The sequence below is a fragment of the Oncorhynchus clarkii genome, chromosome 25, assembly GCF_045791955.1.
Source record: "Oncorhynchus clarkii lewisi isolate Uvic-CL-2024 chromosome 25, UVic_Ocla_1.0, whole genome shotgun sequence".
Classification (NCBI taxonomy): Eukaryota; Metazoa; Chordata; class Actinopteri; order Salmoniformes; family Salmonidae; genus Oncorhynchus; species Oncorhynchus clarkii.
This window is the reverse complement of record NC_092171.1, coordinates 45,407,065-45,415,969: the sequence shown is the minus strand read 5'-3', so window position 1 is coordinate 45,415,969 and position 8,905 is coordinate 45,407,065.

Below are 8,905 nucleotides of genomic sequence, written 5' to 3'. Positions count from 1 at the left end.
CATCTGGAGAAGGAACTCATCCGTACCATCTGGAGAAGGAACTCATCCGTACCATCTGGAGAAGGAACTCATCCGTACCATCCGGAGAAGGAACTCATCCGTACCATCCGGAGAAGGAACTCATCCGTACCATCCGGAGAAGGAACTCATCCGTACCATCCGGAGAAGGAACTCATCCGTACCATCTGGAGAAGGAACTCATCCGTACCATATGGAGAAGGAACTCATCCGTACCATCTGCGGTTTGAGAAAACATGGTCAATGTCACAGAACTTAAGATCAGTCACAGTATGATTAGCCTCATGAAAGTGTCTGGTGATTTCAGGGCCTTTCTAGAGGATTGGCACTGCGATGCTCGTTGATGCGTAACCCGTAGTTGTCTGTGTGTTTTGCAAGACAGTAGATGCACTACATTGTTAGATCCACAGGCGATGAATCTATTGACGGTGTATTTTTTATTTGTGGCAGAAAGATCTGAATGTGTTGTTCTTTTCAATACTTGTACAGGCCGAAGGGGAATAAACCACATGAGGCTGATCAACAACTGCAGGAAGTGTTTGGTTGTGGTCATTACTAAAGGTGGCACAACCAGTTATTGAGCTTAAGGGGCCAATTACTTTTTCACACAGGGGCATTGGGTGTTGCATAACTTTGTTTATAAAACGAAATAATTATCAAAATGTTGTGTTATTTGTTCCCTCGGGTTCCTTTCATCTAATATTAGGTTTGAGGTGAAGATCTAGAAACATTCAGTGTTGGAAATATACAAAAACATAAAAATACTTGTTCACAGAACTGTAAGTCTATTACATAGGTGTATTATATAGGTGTATTATATAATCTACTATATAGTGTATTATATAGTGTATTATATAGGTGTATTGTGTAGTATATTATATAGTATATTATATAGGTGTATTATATTGGTGTATTATATAGTATATTATATAATCTACTATATAGTGTATTATATAGTGTATTATATAGGTGTATTGTGTAGTATATTATATAGTATATTATATAGGTGTATTATATAATCTACTATATAGGTGTATTGTGTAGTGTATTATATAGTATATTATATAGTATATTATATAGTGTGTTACATAGTGTATTATATAGGTGTATTATATAGTGTTATATAGTGTATTATATAGTGTATTATATAGTGTATTATATAGGTGTATTGTGTAGTATATTATATAGTGTATTATATAGGTGTATTATATAATCTACTATATAGGTGTATTATGTAGTGTATTATATAGTATATTATATAGTATATTATATAGTATGTTATATAGTGTATTATATAGGTATATTATACAGTGTATTATATAGTGTGTTATATAGTGTATTAAAAAGGTATATTATATAGTGTATTATATAATCTACTATATAGGTGTATTATGTAGTGTATTATATAGTATATTATATAGTATATTATATAGTATGTTACATAGTGTATTATATAGGTGTATTATATAGTGTTATATAGTGTATTATATAGTGTATTATATAGTGTATTATATAGGTGTATTGTGTAGTATATTATATAGTGTATTATATAGGTGTATTATATAATCTACTATATAGGTGTATTATGTAGTGTATTACATAGTATATTATAGTATATTATATAGTATGTTATATAGTGTATTATATAGGTATATTATACAGTGTATTATATAGTGTGTTATATAGTGTATTAAAAAGGTATATTATATAGTGTATTATATAGGTATATTACATAGTGGATAATGTATTATAAAGGTGTATTACGTAGTATATTATATAGTATATTATATAGTGTGTTATACAGTGTATTATATAGTATATTATACAGTGTGTTATATAGTGTGTTTTATAGTGTATTAAAAAGGTATATTAAATAGTGTATTATATAGGTATATTACATAGTGGATAATGTATTATAAAGGTGTATTATATAGTGTGCTATATAGTGTGTTATATAGTGTATTAAAAAGGTATATTAAATAGTGTATTATATAGGTATATTATACAGTGTATTATATAGGTATATTACATAGTGGATAATGTATTATATAGGTATATTATACAGTGTATTATATAGTATATTATATAGTATATTATATAGTGTGTTATATAGTGTATTATATAGGTGTATTATATAGTGTTATATAGTGTATTATATAATCTACTATATAGGTGTATTATGTAGTGTAATACATAGTATATTATATAGTATATTATATAGTGTGTTATATAGTGTATTATATAGGTATATTATACAGTGTATTATATAGGTGTTTTATACAGTGTATTATATAGTATATTATGTAGTATATTATATAGTGTGTTATATAGTGTATTATATAGGTATATTATACAGTGTATTATATAGGTATATTACATAGTGGATAATGTATTATAAAGGTGTATTATATAGTATATTATATAGTATATTATACAGTGTATTATATAGTATATTATATAGTATATTATATAGTGTGTTATATAGTGTATTATATAGGTATATTATACAGTGTATTATATAGTATATTATATAGTATATTATATAGTGTGTTATATAGTGTATTATATAGGTATATTATACAGTGTATTATATAGGTATATTACATAGTGGATAATGTATTATAAAGGTGTATTATATAGTGTATTATATAGTATATTATATAGTATATTATATAGTGTGTTATATAGTGTATTATATAGGTATATTATACAGTGTATTATATAGTATATTATATAGTATATTATATAGTATATTATACAGTGTATTATATAGGTATATTACATAGTGGATAATGTATTATAAAGGTGTATTATATAGTGTATTATATAGTATATTATATAGTATATTATATAGTGTGTTATATAGTGTATTATATAGGTATATTATACAGTGTATTATATAGTATATTATATAGTATATTATATAGTATATTATACAGTGTATTATATAGGTATATTACATAGTGGATAATGTATTATATATTGTATTATATTGTGTGCTATATAGGTTAATTATATAGAGTATTATAGAGGTGTATTAGAGAGAATCATTTATTTCAGCTTTTATTTCTTTCATCACATTTCCAGTGGGTTAGAAGTTTACCATACAATCAATTAGTATTTGGTAGCATTGCCTTTAAATTGTTTAACTTGGGTCAAACGTGTCAGGTAGCCTTCCACAAGCTTCCCACAATATGTTGGGTGAATGTTGGCCCATTCTTCCCGACAGAGCTGGTGTAACTGAGTCAGGTTTGTAGGCATCCTTGCTCGCAAACACGTTTTCAGTTCTGCCCACAAATTTTCTATAGGATTGAGGTCAAGGCTTTGTGATGGCCACTCCAATACCTTGACTTTGTTGTCCTTAAGCCATGTTGCCACAACTTTGTAAGTATGCTTGGGGTATGCTTGGGGTCAAATGGAAGACCCTTTTGTGACCAAGCTTTAACTTCCTGACTGGTGTCTTGAGATGTTGCTTCAATATATCCACATAATTTTCCACCCTCATGATGCCATCTGTTTTAGGAAGTGCACCAGTCCCTCCTGCATTAAAGCACCCCCACAACATGATGCTGCCACCCCCGTGCTTCAAGGTTGGGATGATGTTTTCCGGCTTGCAAGCCTCCCCCTTCTTCCTCCAAACATAACGATGGTCGTTCTGGCCAAACAGTTCTATTTTTGTTTCATTGTTTCATTGTTGTTTCCAAAAAGTACGATCTTTGTCCCCATGTGCAGTTGCAAACCGTAGTCTGGCTTTTTATGGCAGTTTTGGAGCAGTGACTTCTTCCTTGCTGAGGGGCCTTTCAGGTTATGTCAATATAGGACTCATTTTACTGTGGATATAGGTACTTTTGTACCTGTTTCCTCCAGTATCTTCACAAGGTCCTTTGCTGCTGTTCTGTGATTGAGTCGCACTTTTCAAACTAAAGTACGTTAATTTCTAGGTGACAGAACGCATCTCCTTCCTGAGCAGTAAGACGGCTGCGTGGTCCCATGGTGTTTATACTTGCGCACTATTGTTTGTACAGATGAACGTGGTACCTTCAGGCATTTGGAAATTGCTCCCAAGGATGAATCAGACTTGTGGAGGTCTACAATTTTTTTTCTGAGGTCTTGGCTTATTTCTTTTGATTTTCCTATGATATCAAGCAAAGAGGCACTGAGTTTGAAGGTAGACCTTGAAATACATCCACAGGTACACCTCCAATTGACTCAAATGATGTCAATTAGCCTATCAGAAGCTTCTGAAGCCATGACATAATTTTGGGGAATTTTCCAAGCTGTTTAAAGGCACAGTCAACTTAGTGTATGTAAACCTCTGACCCACTCGAATTGTGATACAGCGAATTATAAGTGAAATAATCTTGTCTGTAAACAATTGTTGGAAAAATAACTTGTTTCATGCACAAAGTAGATGTCCTAACCAACTTGCCAAAACTATAGTTTGTTAACAAAACATTTGTGGAGTGGTTGAAAAACGAGTTTTAATGACTCCAACGTAAGTAATAAAATGACATGTTCTTTGTATTTTGACTTTATAACGTTCTCGTGAATAAACTCTACGGACCTTTCAGCATAAGCTGAGTCTTTGCCTAGTTATTTTTAAACCCAGGGTCTTACAAACCTCGGGGATTAGTCAAAGCTTTAATAATTGTTAGTTATTGAAAATTCTCGTGACAATTTAAAGGCAACGCTACCAAATACTAATTGAGTGTATTGTAAACTTCTGACCCACTGGGAATGTGATGAACGATGTAAAAGCTCAAATAAATCATTCTCTCTACTATTATTCTGACATTTCACATTCGTAAAATAAAGTGGTGATCTTAACTGACCTAAGAATTGTGAAAAACTGAGTTTAAATGTATTTGGCTAAGGTGTATGTAAACTTCTGACTTCAACTGTAGCTAGTACCAGCTATCTACCTAGCTAGCTGGTTTGATGGTTGACACTGACAGGCAGCAGAAGTGACAAGATGGCACTGACAGACACAGTCTCACTGTTTCCAGGTCCTAGCTAACTTTGCAGTATTTAGTATTTATGGACATATTTCATCTCTCCCTATCCCAGTCTGTTGTCCCCACTTGCTCCAAGATGTCCACCATTGCTCCTGTACCCATGAAAGTGAAGGTAACTGAACTAAATGACTATCACCCCATAGCACTCACTTCTATCATCATGAAGTGCTTTGAGAGACATGTTAAGGATCATATCACCTCCACCTTACCTGACTCCCTAGACCAATTCCAATTTCCTTACCACCCAACAGATCCAAGGACAACACAATTGCCATTGCCCTGCCACTGGATCCTGGACTTCATGATGGGGCACCCCCAGATGGTGAGGGTAGGCAACTGCACATCCCCTACGCTGACCCTCAACATAGGAGTCCCACAGGGGTGCATGCTCAGCTCCTTGCAGTAATAACCAACAAGTAATCTAACCTAACAATTCCAAAACTATTACCTTGTACACACAAGTGTAAAGGGATGAAGAGTATGTACATAAAGATATGAATGAGTGATGGTACAGAACGGCATAGGCAAGATGCAGTAGATGGTATCGAGTACAGTATTACATATGAGATGAGTAATGTAGGGTATGTAAACAAAGTGGCATAGTTTAAAGTGGCTAGCGATACATGTATTACATAAAGATGCAGTAGATGATATAGAGTACAGTATATGCATATGAGATGAGTAATGTAGGGTATGTAAACATTATATTAAGTGGCATTGTTTAATTAAAGTGGCTAGTGATACATTTATTACATCAATTTCCATCAATTTCCATTATTAAAGTGGATGGAGTTGAGTCAGTTTGTTGGCAGCAGCCACTCAATGGATCAGACCCCAGAGCCTGTAGGGATCAGACCCCAGAGCCTGTACGGATCAGACCACAGAGCCTGTAAGGATCAGACCCCAGAGCCTGTAAGGATCAGACCCCAGAGCCTGTAGGGATCAGACCCCAGAGCCTGTAGGGATTAGACCACAGTGCCTGTAGGGATCAGACCCCAGAGCCTGTAGGGATCAGGCCCAATAGCCTGTAGGGATCAGACCCCAGAGCCTGTAGGGATCAGACCTCAGAGCCTGTAGGGATTAGACCCCAGAGCCTGTAGGGATTAGACCACAGAGCCTGTAGGGATCAGACCCCAGAGACTGTAGGGATCAACCCATTGAGCCAATAGGGATCAGGAATCAGAGACTGTAGGGATCAGACCCCAGAGCCTGTAGGGATCAGACATCAGAGCCTGTAGGGATTAGACCACATAATCTGTAGGGATCAGACCCCAGAGACTGTAGGGATCAGGCCTCAGAGCCTGTAGGGATCAAATCACAGAGCCTGTAGGGATCAGTAATCAGAGACTTTAGGGATCAGACCCCAGAGCCTGTAGAGATTAGACCCCAGAGCCTGTAGGGATCAAACCACAGAGCCTGTAGGGATCAGACCCCAGAGTCTGTAGGGATCAGGCTCCAGAGTCTGTAGGGATCAGGCCTCAGAGACTTTAGGGATCATACCCCAGAGCCTGTAGGGATCATACCCCAGAGCCTGTAGGGATCAGACCCAGGAGCCTGTAGGGATTAGACCCCAGAGCCTGTAGGGGTCAGGAATCAGAGACTGTAGGGATCAGACCCCAGAACCTGTAGGGATCAAACCACAGTGCCTGTAGGGATCAGACCCCAGAGCCTCTAGGGACCAAACCACAGAGTCTGTAGGGATTAGACCCCATAGCCTGTATTGGTCAGGAATCAGAGACTGTAGGGATCAGACCCCAGAGCCTGTAGGCATCAGACCCCAGAGCTTGTAGGGATCAGACCCCAGAGCCTGTCAGGATCAGACCCCAGAATCAGAGACTGTATGGATCATGCCCCAGAGTCTGTAGGGATCAGGCCTCAGAGACTGTAGGGATCAGGCCCCAGAGCCTGTAGGGATCAGACCCAGGAGCCTGTAGGGATCAGACCCCAGAGCCTGTAGGGATCAGGCCCCAGAGCCTGTAGGGATCATACCCCAGAGCCTGTAGGGATCAGACCACAGAGCCTGTAGGGATCAGACCCCAGAGCCTGTAGGGATCAGGCCCCAGAGCCTGTAGGGATCAGACCCCAGAACCTGTAGAGATCAGACCCCAGAGCCTGTAGGGATCAGACCCCATAGCCTGTAGGGATCAGACCCCAGAGCCTGTAGAGATCAGACCCCAGAGCCTGTAGGGATGAGGCCCCAGAGCCTGTAGGGATCATACCCCAGAGCCTGTAGGGATCAGACCCAGGAGCCTGTAGGGATTAGACCCCAGAGTCTGTAGGGATCAGACCCCAGAGTCTGTAGAGATAAGTGTACATTTGACCAAGTGAAGGAGTACATTGACTTTTGTAAATATTTTTTGTAATATTATAGATTTTTTATTTTTTATATCTCCGTTTTTACCCAGTAGGTGGCGACAATACACATTTGTTGGATGTAGTCGGTCAATAAAACTTTAAAAAAGAAGAAAAAGAAGAAGAAGAAGAAGAAGAAGAAGAAGAAGAAGGTAGCTACTTCAGCTCACAGAAGTGTGATATCCCTCTGATGTACAGATCATCTGACTGTATATATGACGGAGTTGATGGCCATACTGTTGGCCTTGCAGTGGGTCGAGGAAGTCAAGGTAGACAGAGTAGTCAGACAGAGTAGCCTGATATGGACAGTGATGGTGCAGAGATGGCAGGAGCAGTGGAACAGACATACAAAGGGCAGGCATTTATTTTTGAAGTACAGATGAGAGTCAAGGAGGGGAGGATGGCAAGAAGGGACAGAAGAGAGGAGGCTATTTTTACAAGATGAAGGGTAGGCCACAGCCAGTAGATTAAGGGTGGGACACAGCCAGTAGATTAAGGGTAGGACACAGCCAGTAGATTAAGGGTGGGACACAGACAGTAGATTAAGGGAGGGACACAGCCAGTAGATTAAGGGTGGGACACAGCCAATAGATTAAGGGTGGGACACAGCCAGTAGATTAAGGCTGGGACACAGCCAGTAGATTAAGGGTGGGACACAGCCAGTAGATTAAGGGTGGGACACAGACAGTAGATTAAGGGTGGGACACAGTCAGTAGATTAAGGCTGGGACACAGCCAGTAGATTAAGGTTAGGGCACAGCCAGTAGATTAAGGGTGGGACACAGCCAGTAGATTAAGGTTGGGACACAGCCAGTAGATTAAGGGTGGGACACGGTCAGTAGATTAAGGCTAGGACACAGCCAGTAGATTAAGGCTGGGACACAGCCAGTAGATTAAGGGTGGAACACAGCCAGTAGATTAAGGGTGGGACACAGCCAGTAGATTAAGGCTGGGACACAGCCAGTAGATTAAGGTTGGGACACAGCCAGTAGATTAAGGGTGGGACACAGCCAGTAGATTAAGGGTGGGACACAGCCAGTAGATTAAGGGTGGGACACAGCCAGTAGATTAAGGGTGGGACACAGCCAGTAGATTAAGGTTGGGACACAGCCAGTAGATTAAGGGTGGGACACAGCCAGTAGATTAAGGCTGGGACACAGCCAGTAGATTAAGGCTGGGACACAGCCAGTAGATTAAGGGTGGGACACAGCCAGTAGATTAAGGCTGGGACACAGCCAGTAGATTAAGGGTGGGACACAGCCAGTAGATTAAGGGTGGGACACAGCCAGTAGATTAAGATTGGGACACAGCCAGTAGATTAAGGGTGGGACACAGCCAGTTGATTAAGGCTGGGACACAGCCAGTAGGGACACAGCCAATAGATTAAGGCTAGGACACAGCCAGTAGATTAAGGGTGGGACACAGCCAGTAGATTAAGGGTGGGACACAGCCAGTTGATGAAGGGTGGGACACAGCCAGTAGATTAAGGGTGGGACACAGCCAGTAGATTAAGGGTGGGAC